Source organism: Phasianus colchicus, chromosome 5, assembly GCF_987193195.1.
Source record: "Phasianus colchicus chromosome 5, bPhaCol1.hap1.1, whole genome shotgun sequence".
In the NCBI taxonomy this organism is placed as follows: Eukaryota; Metazoa; Chordata; class Aves; order Galliformes; family Phasianidae; genus Phasianus; species Phasianus colchicus.
The window spans coordinates 15,677,759-15,689,885 of NC_143440.1; positions in this window are offsets into that span (position 1 = coordinate 15,677,759).

Here is a 12,127-nt window from a genome sequence, read left to right on the forward strand (position 1 = left end):
CAAAAAAAAATTAAATGGGGTTTACACACACAGGAATTACATCAGAGAAATACAAATTATCAAGGCATGGTTTATTAGCACTGGGGTTACATGACTCCAGTGCAATGAGGCTGTTTTGTTACCCCAGGACTCATTTGTCACCAACAGTCACAGTGGTTTCTTAAGATGACAAGAGATCAGTCTATCTAACTTGCAATTAAGGATAAAAAAAAGAAGCTTGATGAAAGTATTTGACCTTAATTTAAAAAATTAGCACTGTGGCAAAAAGCAAACGAAGTGCATTTTCAGTTTAATTAAAATGCCACAATTACAATGTAAATAATTATGTTTTATTAATCATCAGCATTCATGCTTGAGACTGCAGTGATATAAAGATAATTAAGTTGCTGGTGCTGAGGTTGGTGCCTTAATAATTACATAGTAGTTAATATAGAATGCTAACTAAAACTGGGAACTTCTGCATAGCAATTATGTTATCTAAGGCTGCTAATTAGTCACATTAATTTAGAATTACTTTAGTTTCCTGTGTAGACTAGCTTGCTAAACTGCAAGTGCCCATTGTTGCTTCTGATATAACAGAACTGGTCCTCTCTTTGTCTTTCTGTTGAAATTTATGCAGAGATGTTTCTTGTCAAAGCGGTCTGTACAGGAGACAGATCTGACAGAATCTTATTCTGAGACTGTTATTTGTCTGGGATGTGCACTTGCCAGTGTGTTCATAGCTCAGAATGTGTAATCGTTACAAGAATACTTCTGCTTGTTAACGTCAAGGCATAGTCCACTTTTTCTAAGTTGTTCCTGTTAGTCCTATTTCACAGATGGAAAAAATAAGGTTATTTTAAGGAGCATAACAAGAATGATGATGTGAAACTATGCTGAGCTAGGGATAGACCAGAGACAGAATATAAGACAGGTAATTCCTGTATGAACTCATAATTTTGAGGCCTGTGTTCTAAGGTCTGGACTCCTGAGTCAGGATATGGGCAAGGAACTGTGAAGCCTGAAATGCCAAATCAGTTGAGCTGACTGTATTGTGAAGCAGACATTGAAAATAGCTTGAGTGCACAAGGTCTCAAAGGCAAAAAGGAACTGAGAAAATATGCTGCAAGGGAAAGTGAACTGGTCAAAAGGCCACACTTGTCAATTTATAATTCTCCAGAAATGTGGAAATACAGTTGAGGAAGATTAACAACTGTTTTTCCGTTTATGTAAACAATGACTGCTAGGAATAAAATGGGCATGAGATGGAATAAAACAAAGGTGCAGCCTTCTTTCAGATGATTCATCTGATGTTTTAACTGTCTTTACTAAAATCAGACAGATTTTAACTGTGAAATGGCACTTTTTATGTAAACAAGGTATACCAGGGAAATGTTCTAATCAGGGAGTTTAAAAAAAAAGTATGTAAAGGAAGAGAAGTAAATTGCCAGAGCCCAGTCAAAAAACAGATAAGTCAACTTTTAATTTTGGAAGCTCCCCGGAAAGGAATGAGGTTATAGTGGGGAACTTAAATTTTGTTGGACACTTCTCACGTAGAGGAGACGCAGGACTGCAGTCTCTTTGAGATTCCTCTAGACAGAGACTGGATAGAGATCTTGGGGTGTGCTTTGGAGAAGGTGGCCAGGGCAATGGAGGAACTGGATCTCCATCTGTGTTGGATGATGAGAGAGAACTGGTCTATGCAGGAGGAGGAGCACAGTAAAACCATGGTTGCTGGGACCTGTGTTGGCAAATGCGAGCATGGGAGGCAACTGCAGCAGAATGTGGCTGGAAGATGGTAAGTTCATGTCCTCAACATCTCATGACAGGGTTGCTGTCCCCCAGTTTGAGAATGGAGGACAGAATTTCTTTAATCCTTCCATTAGGTTTTTGCAAATTCTAAGATTTCCTCTTTGTTTTCACTTCCTCTGACTAACAAACTCGTTTATGATATTCACATTTATCTGCCAAGATCCACAACAGCATTTGGCCATCCTGCTCCACTACATCAGCTAAAAGTCTTTGAGGTCTGATTTCCAAATACCAGACAATTCCTTACATCTGTAGAGAAACAATCTGAGCATGGCCAATGCAAAGCTGCAGGGAACATGTCTTTTCTCCTTTCAGAATAAGGGACACAAATCAGGACTTTACAGTAATGCTGTTGCAATATCAAAAGCTTTGAATCTTGATTCATGTATTTTTTTATTTTAACAGAAGTTCATATTTTATGTTGAGTACTTCTAGTGTGAGAATAAGTTTTTAAAATGTTGCTCAGAGTTTGTTTGAAAAGGCACTGTGTTTGTGGGAGGTCTCCAGAGATGATAGAACAAAAAAGAAAAACGCCTCCCTCTTCACTCAGCCTTTATGCATGCAGGAGCTACTTTTAATATCAGATTAATGCATATGGGGAGACAGAGTTCACTTTAGAAGTCATCAGAACTTGGAAATCATGTTTTGCCTTTCTCAGAAAGTTACCTGGGTGGAAACATGGAATGCAATCCTGGCATTGTATTTGTGGATTTGCCTCTGGACTTGTTTTTTTCACAGAAGCAGAAGAATTTTTCAAAAAGCAGATTCTGTTCAGAGTGGTGAACTTCTGTTTGTGTGCCTCAGTTTAACTTTTCCTGAGTATCCATAGCTCCAGTGAGACCACTCATCTGAGCTGCTCAGTAATTATTATTATCCCAGTTTTGCAGAACATGCAGATAACAAGACAGCCTGAAAAACTCATGCTGTCCTCTGGATCTGGTTCACCTCCAGTGTTCCATGAAAACTAGAATGAAGTAAAGCACCCCACATTCTCAGATATGTAGAAAATGTTCCTGGTCATCATTAATTTCCCTTACAGCATCAAAAATCGTTTTGTAAATGTAAGCTAATTACATCACCCTAGGAAGATGAGTATCACAGCTGCAGATTCACCAACAAGGAAAACAAGGCCTGGAAAGGTTACATAAATCTGTTAATGGGAAGTTTGTGGTTAAGGTATAGACCTTAGGAATCTTTAGCAAGTTTCTCATACTCTAATTGCTGGGCTGCTCCGCTGAAGGAAATCTTCCCTGAAGCATTGCTGCTTTACAACAGCTGTCCTAGCTATCTGCTGCAGACCTTCAGGTCTTTTGAGTTTGTGTGGTTATTTTCACTGTCTGTGGCAGTGTCATCGGGTTTAGTCCATACCTCTGTTCTTCATGTACAAGCAGAAGGGTCTCTTTTAGGAAATTCACCTGTCACTTGCTAGTTGCGTGTGTACTACCATGGATATCAGCTGCGAAATTTCCAGGTGAGCCACCTAAAAATCAGACCCTGTGTGGGAGCTCTGTCTAGAAATCTGAAGTGCAAAGCACTGCCCTGGTAGATAAGGCATTTTCAAATGTCTGTGATATACCACTGGGTAAGAGCAATTAGCACAATTCAGCTGATGTGCCACAAGGTCATACCTAGCTTGGTTCAGTACATTCATCTCTGAAGTCCCAGCAGAACATGCACTGGGTCATTTTGAAAATTTGGTCTTTTTTCTAAAGACAGGTCAGCTTGCATCTGCTTCCCCTTCAAATCTCCCCCAAAGTACAGACATCTGGACTTTTTCAAAGGCAATTTGGCATCCAGCTCCAAACATTTCTCAAAATCTTCTCCACAAACCCTTAGAAATACAGACTCTTGTGCTCATGCTGTTCTCTATATACTGAAATCAGTGGAATTACACCACTAAGATAGAAGTGAGGGGAGGAAATGGCCCTGTGAGAGGCCCTTCCGAATAGCAATGGTGAAAATGAAGCCGTTAATCATCATACTGCATGGTGATGAGACTCTGCTGTCAGGCTATTAAACACTCTGATACAGCATGGTGTGGATGCAAAACCAGATGTGTTCTTGTCTGCAGAGACAGCAGAGGGATTTCAAGGTCTACAGTGGGTCTGCTGGAGACAGAGGAACTATTAAGAGTGTTAGCAATTTGAATAGTCAAATTGATGAGGGGCTCAGGGAAAATGTCAGTAAATTAGAAAGCATTAGAGGCATTTTGAAGAGCATTAAGGTTGAGAATTTTGTTAAAGGACGTGTTGTTACAAAGATGACTGAACCCTGTTAGAAATTGAAAGACATTTTATAACATCACTCGATAGAAAGAACAAGGTCATATGTATGTCTGTAAGTGCACATACACTCACATGCACTGACAAGCTTTTAAAAGAGCAAAGTTTCAGACAAACAAAATGAGAGCAAGAATTTGAGCAGGATGGGGAGTTGAAACAGAAGCTTTTAATTGCTTCCTGATTGCTTGGGTCAAGTGTTGAATGTGATAAAAGGGAAAGCAGAATAACGTGATTTTCTGTTTGATTCTCCCTCCTGCTGTTCTCTGAAAGGATATGGTGAAGCACTGAGGAGGTGGGTAGAGGAGAAATGGGTCTGGAGACAGAGGAGAAAGAAATGCCTCCTCAAGACTTTCTACTTTTGTGGATAAAAAGTTTGAAATGTTTTAAAACTGAATACTTTTGGAAAAAGAATTCTATACGGTCTACAGTAAAAAATAAAAAATAAAAATACTATACATAATCAGAAGAAATTATCCATCTCTATAATGCTGTTAGCTCTTGATGAGCACAAAGTTAATTTGGTTCTTATCTGAAGAAAGTAGAGCAAGAAATTAACACAAGGCCAAATCTTGGTTTCCCTCCCTCAACTTCTTCCTTTTGACATAAATGGTCATTTTGTTGAATAAGAAATGAGTTTAAAATATCTTTCCTTAGCATTCTTCCACGCATTTTATTTCAGAATTTTATTTCTGAATACTCCCGTAAATGTACCAGGCCCGCTTTGGCTCTGGTGGTACTCTCTGGCTTTACATTTTTTTTTTTCAAATAGCAGATTAGAATTTTAGTTTTCTGTTCTAGCAATTCCAATAGATGAACTTATGTTGAGTTTAAATATTTTTTTTCCAGTGTTATGACAAATCACTGCGGTCCAAGGAGCACCTTCTTTCTGTTTTGAAAGCTGAATCTCTTCATCCATTGTAAAATACATGCATTGCTGTCTTATAGGAGTTAGTCGTTCTCTCCTGCATCAGTATACAACACAGGCAGGGAGGAGGCTGCACTTCTGAAACAGCCACATGAGTCTTCAAGAGGCATCAATCCTAAAGCCATGTGAGGAGTCATTAGCAGGGTTTTTCAGTGATTATCACTCTCCCTAGTCTCCCTTGGGTTTTAGGTAGCTGGTGGAGTGCCACTTTAGTGAACCTTAGCTGTGATGAGCAAATCCTGTATGAGTTAAAATGAGCTGGGACATGACCTCATGTTCTCCTAACTATGTTTTCCTTCCATAGATATTCACTGCACGTTTCTGGAACTCCTCTCTCCCCGCAGCCGTCTTAGTGAGATGCTTTAAAGGACCATTGTTCAAAGATATTTTAATAGAAGTGAGTCACTTTACATGCAGAGTTGCTGCATATCCCAAACTTATTGAAAACAGTAAGGATTTTGCACACTGAAAACAAGGCTGACAAGTTCAGTCTTTACAGTGCAAAACATGTCAAACTCTTCTATGTCCCTATTGGCTCATTTCCCCTACAGGATGAATGGACAGTCTCATTCAGGAGGCAGTTTTCTGTAGCATTTAAGAAGGCAGTTTTTTGAGGGCAGTTGAAGTTGCCTTTACTGATACATCTGATATCCCTACAGGGATCTAATTTGCAGCATGGGGCTTTGTAATTTCATGCTAGAACAGCATAAAATGGAAGAATAACTCATCCAAAAGGAGGGGATTATGTAACAATAGTGAAGGAGAATCTACAGAGACAGTGAAGATCTCTGGAAAGTCATGTTACTGGTTCTGCAGTGCTGTACATCCACTAATTGGTTTCAAACAACATGGAGATATGTTACCAGCAAGCAGAAAGAAAGAGAGGGAGGAAAGTAGCACAGCATCAATACTGTTCACCTTCTAAACTCAATCAGACAAAAACATATATTACAGAAAATAAAATTCTTCTGTTTTACTCAGGCTCACTAATGCCTGCCTTTCCTTCTTTTCTTCTTCATAGTGTAACCAAACAGCACCAAAAACAGGATCTTTTATATCACTGGAGTACATCAGCAACTGAGAATGGAGAGTGAAATGTTTGGCATGGGTGTGCACACAGCCTGTTACAAGTCTTTTCACACAGGAACAGTACATTTGTGGAGGTACAACACACTCATTAATTATTCCAACACATGGATTCTCTAAAATTGCCACAAACCGGTGAGAAGGTTCAACATCTACTGCTATGCCACCAACATGCACCTCTGATGTCATGGGCCAATACAATAAAAGGGAAGGCACTGTTTTTGGAGCAGCCCTTGTAGATCACCATGTGTAGTAAAAGCTCAACAGAGAATTCTCTGATTCAGACAAATGAGACCAAAAAAAAAAAAACTGGGGTTTGTGCTAATCTGAGTGAAAGTGGCAGTGAGCAGTAATTGATCCTGGAATGTCCATCCCTGCTCGTCTGCCAGCTTGTTTTTCCTCCCTGCGAGTCTGATTGCATCCATCGTTTTTCCAGACTTTGAGGAAGAGGTTGGAGGAATTTAAAGATGCAGGAGAATTTAGTACTTTTTCTTAGGTTGGTTATGGAGGGCTTTCATTATTGGACGTTAATCTAGACAGTGCATATTTACACTTGGCTAAAATCTTCTGTTTGTATATTGAGAGACAGCGGCCACCGGAACTTTAAAAAATACAAATAAATAAATAAATGTCATTTTGTGGATGGAAAATTAAATCCTAAAGACCAATGTGGCAGCTGGCCAACTGGTAATCATGCTGAGCCTTCAGAATTATCCCTGGCATTTATGCACAAAACAAGCAGATGATGCTTGCCAGGCAGGAGCTAGCAAACAAACAGTACACTGAGCAAATACGATACAGGGAAAAAAAAAAAAAAAATCTACAGCAGCAAAGGGAAAGCTGTAATTCCAGGACATCATTTTCATCAGTGATGTATGCAGCAGCTTGCAGTAGTGGCAGTGAAGAAAAATTCCAGAGATGAAAAGGCTAGAACAACCCCTTAATCTCCTTCGTGCCTGTCCTGTGTGACAAGAAAGTCTCCCTTTGAAATGAGGAGAGATACAGCCTATAAGAGGAAAGTTTGAGCATAAGGAGATGGGGCAACACTCAGAGGTAAGGTGAAGTCGGAACAAAGAAGGTTTCTGTTTAAGATGCTGAACTGCGACTCAGAGGAACTGAATTTTCTTCCTGCATCCTTCCTCCTTTTCCTCTGGCAACTCACTTAATCTTTGTATGTCAGTTCCCCAACTGAATAACAAAGCAGTAATACTAAAAGAGCATTTCTTTTGATATTTGAGAGCATTTATTTGGTTTTGGTGGTGGCTTGTTGTTGTAGTTGTTGTTTTTTCACTTGAATCATTTTAAAGAACAGAGGGAGGAAATGATATTGTGCATAGCTGTAAGAGTAGAGTGGGGGTGGGGAATATACCCTTGCAAAAAAGAATTGGTGACAAAAGGCTAAGAGTAGGGATCTCTTACCCAGGATCAACACCATCCATCAGAACATTTAACACACGTGTAAAAAGGGCTTAGTCAGAGAAAACGCTTTGTACAATTAAGAGCTAATTTAAATAGAGACCCTGAGGTAATACTGTAATTAGATAATACTAAGAGGTGAACTGCCTGTATGGGGGCACTTGTGTCAAAGTGATTTGAACCATATTACCTAGCGGTTCCTTGAGTACTGAGGCTGTGCCATGCCAGACTGACAGACTTTAATTTTTCTTGCCCAGTGCCACGAGGAAAGTCAGGAGAGAAGCAACTGTTCACTGCGGACAAAGATGAAAATGAAACACGACCACAAAAATCCATGGGAAGGGTCAGTTGGGGTAGCTTTTCAGTGGAGCAGATATCTCTGTTGCTCTTATTTTTCATCAGATCTTCTCCATCAGCTTCAGCTGCTGTCCTGCATACGTAGCACACTCCAAGTCTGGGGGTGGTATATGTGAAGCTTTAGAGGCTTCTGTAGGAGCTAATGGCAGCATAACAGCTTGCAAATCCATTTTTAATAAAAATTTTGACTTCATACAACACAACACAGGTCATACAACAAAATGTGGTAAACTCTTCACAGAATGGAAACGTTTCACTGTTTTTGATAAATTGTTTCAATAATAGTATTTACAAGTGATACAGATACAGCGTTTGTCTTAAAGTCTGGTTAAAGAATCAGAATGAGCCAAAAAATAACATACGCAGAACTGCCCTTTTTATACTTTGCTGCCATTACAAATGATATATATAAGGCTCAGATAAAACTACAATGTTTCTGTTTTTCCTATCTTCATTTTAAGAAAATAAAGGAAAATTATATGCTTAATTTTCACACACAAAAAAAGCAAGGTTGTATTTTTAATTCACACACTTTTTCATGCTCTGAATGTAGCTATAAGACTGAATTCCTGCCTGGAAAGCCTCTGCAATTACAGTCAAGTGACAATCCCTTTCCATTGAAAATACCACATGCACCAGAAACTGCTGCACAATTCCATAAGCAGCAAAGAAGCTGAGCAGGAGGTGACTTGAAACAGGGGTGTGTGTGTGTGTGTTACACGGGCATGTTTTACCTGTATGTTATATAATCCTTTCCTTTATTTGCAATTCAATATAACTTCAGCTAAAACCACATTTAAAACAGCCACTTTTGAACATTAATTTTAATCATCTGAAAATGTTACATATAATGATGAAGACTGGCTTTTTAAATCCTCCGTGTTTCTTTTGTACCCTGATTCTGTTTGTTACTTCTTCTGGCATTCATTCTTTCGAGGTACATTCTTGCAGACGACTTGAGGTATACATGGAGCCTCATGGAGATTCATGTGCACACCTACTTCTGCTCTGATCCTAACAAGAAGGCCAATGCTTTAATGAGTTGGTGATCGATGTAACTGTTAACCCGAGAAAGTGCAGGCTTGTGCTGTGTTGTCCTATCCTGTACATACAGCTTGGTATTTAGACCTGTGTTGTGTTGTGCATATACTTTGGCGGCGTGGAGAACTTACTCTGCTAATTGTAATGAAGGTGCCTGTTGACATTAGTGATTAGGCCACCTGTGCATCACGTATTTATCTGATAGTGAAGCAACGTGTTCATATGTGAATCTCCTCTTATTTCACAGTAAAAAATATGAATGTAATTGTTTTCTTCTACAGTAGACCTGGAAAATCTCAAGAAAATTGTACCAAATTGCCATCAAACTTCCCTTCGAGTAGGGGCTATAACATATATAATGTCCTCACTGGAGATCTATACGATGCTGTACGACTCATGGGTATGACAGTGATGGGACAAAGGGGAGCAGATTTAAATTGAAAGTGGATATTTAGATTGGATGTTAGGAAGAAATTCTTTACTTGGAGACTAATGAGGCACTGGCATAGGCTGCCCAGAGAAGCTGTGGACACTCTGTTCCTGGAGGTGTGCAAGGCCAGGCTGGATGGGGCCCTGGGCATTCTCATCTGGTGGGTGGTGATGCTGCCCACAACAGTGGTTTGAAGGTCCTTTCCAACCTAAGCCATTCTGTGACACCCAGCCTTTGAAGGGATACAAGTTTATTCACAGTATCCTCTTTTTCCATACAGTGTCGACTCCAATAAAAAGGAATTCAAATTAATACATGACAGAGTCCCAAATGATATTCTTGTGACAACAAGAAAATACTTTCATTGCTTTAACTTTCTCCTATCTGCTAAATGATAGAAAGCAGTGAGGTACACTCCCTCAATATCTGGTTTGTAATTTCTTCCTTAAATTGCAGAATGTATATGTCATTCTGCAGTAAGCACTGAAGATTTTGACCATGCTCTGACCTTTTGTGCTGAACACTCCATGCATGCTTACTGTACAGAGATCTTGCCCTTAGAGGTGCAGATTTGTAACATGCTACACGTATGTTCATATCACCATGTCTGGAAGTGAAGAGGATGCATGGTGGGATCAGCTTACTTTCCAAGACCACAGAGCCTGAAGAAAGTGAACCTGGCTCTTCAGCAAGTCTATGAATACTGCTCTTCCTCTTAAAGCAATTAGCTCTAATCACAAAACCAATACTTCATTAGAAGTCTCCTTTGTACAGAGAAAATAAGCTGCCTCTTCACCCAGATACTCAAGTGACTGAACACTGAGATGGCACCTTGTAGGGTGACACCAAACAATCAGTGAGCAGAAAAAGGAGTCCAAACCTATTTAGCTATTTGAAATATTCAGCTATAGACGCAGGCTCATCTAGTCCAGATGTTTGAGAACACTGAAGCTACAGCCAACCCAGAATCTGCTTTTCTTCAAGACAGCCTCTGGTACCTAAACAGATTTGAGGCTGTTGGAAGACCATCTGTGTGTGTTGGTGCTAATTTCAAAGAAGGCTGAGATGTGATCCCAGAGAAGCCAGAACCAGTATGTACAATAATTCTTTCACTACAGTCACGAAGTGTATTTGTGTCCCCAAACCTGTCACATTCAATAAGAAAGGCTCTGGAGGAAAGATGGAAATAGTACATCAGGCCATTGCATCATCTGAGAACAGTCTTTTCTTAAGGGAATATTGGTTAGGGCCTTTTTTGAGTAGATGGGGCTTTAGAACTGGCAAACATAACTAGTGTGTCAAGGTGTTAATGAAGTTAGCTGTGCATTGTTTGGAAAACAGTAAATTTCCTCACAAGATTTGCAATTAAACATCTAACAGGAAATAATGATTTCCTTGCAGGCACTTAGGCACCAAATATGAAGACACATAAAGAGGGAGAGCTAACCAGAGGAAGTACCTGCTAAATACCACTATTGAAAGCCACAGTTATCTATGAGTCAGCATTCACTGTTGATTGTAAGAACTAATATCTATGAAGTTAAAGTATCCAGTGGGAGAAAGTATGATGTTTAACTTGCAAAATCCCTTTCACGTACAAAACGGGTGCTTCTTTTTATATAAAGAGCAGGAGTTGGGAAGACAAGAAAGATAGCATATTGATGTGTATCATCTTACTGAGGAGGAACCAGACATTAGCTAAATTACGAAGGGGGAAAACTGTATTTTGCTGCATATAAGCAAAGATTTCTATAATGAGCTAGAGTAAGCAGGAGAGTGGTGTTAGCTTGCATGTGGATTTCTGCCCACTGGAAATAGCATGGGCAACTGTACTTTTCACCTGAATCAGCTGGAAAGTTTTATTATGTTGAGCAGAGATTCACATTTGCAGTGTTTGAACTCATACAAACTATCAGAAAGAAAATGGGAAATGTGAGAACAAATCAAGTGTGAAGTGTTTTGAAGACATCCGGTCAAACAGTTTTTTTTGAAGGAAGTTACTGCTTCTTCCTGCATCATTTCACTCTTATTTTTCATCGTTCTTCTCTTTCTTTGTCTTAGTTTATATATTGATAAGGCAAGGGGAAAAAAAAAAGGAAAATGGTCACAGAATTCCTACAATAATATTTGCCTACACACTGGCATTGTAGTAGTTACATATTTGGATATCATAACCTAGAAAGCAGGCTGCTTCTGTGAGACTAGAATTCCAAAATCCACATGCTCTAGTCTCTACTTTCAAATAAAGACTTCAGAACTCTTTTTTTTTTTTTTTTTTTAAGAAATGAGGCTGCAGGGAATTCTCCTATTTAAGAGATAATCTAAAGAAAAGAGAAGAAAAGAGAGGAAAGGAAAGGAAAGGAAAGGAAAGGAAAGGAAAGGAAAGGAAAGGAAAGGAAAGGAAAGGAAAGGAAAGGAAAGGAAAGGAAAGGAAAGGAAAGGAAAGGAAAGGAAAGGAAAGGAAAGGAAAGGAAAGGAAAGGAAAGGAAAGGAAAGGAAAGGAAAGGAAAGGAAAGGAAAGGAAAGGAAAAGGATAATCTAATTCAATAAGGAGATGTGAAGATTTCATTTGCAAGACTTCTCCCTTGAGAAGAGAGCAGCTTCTCTTTACATAAACAAACATGTTGATTTATTCATAATTACTCTGGGTAGATATTTTTGCCAATCAAACATAACAGGTATACATTGCAGAACAATTCCATGATGAATTCAGAGGATGCAACTGAATAAAAACAAGCAGGTCATCAAATTTAGGCTAGAATAATGAACTGCAAAAATAAAAGGTGAGGAAGGACAAGC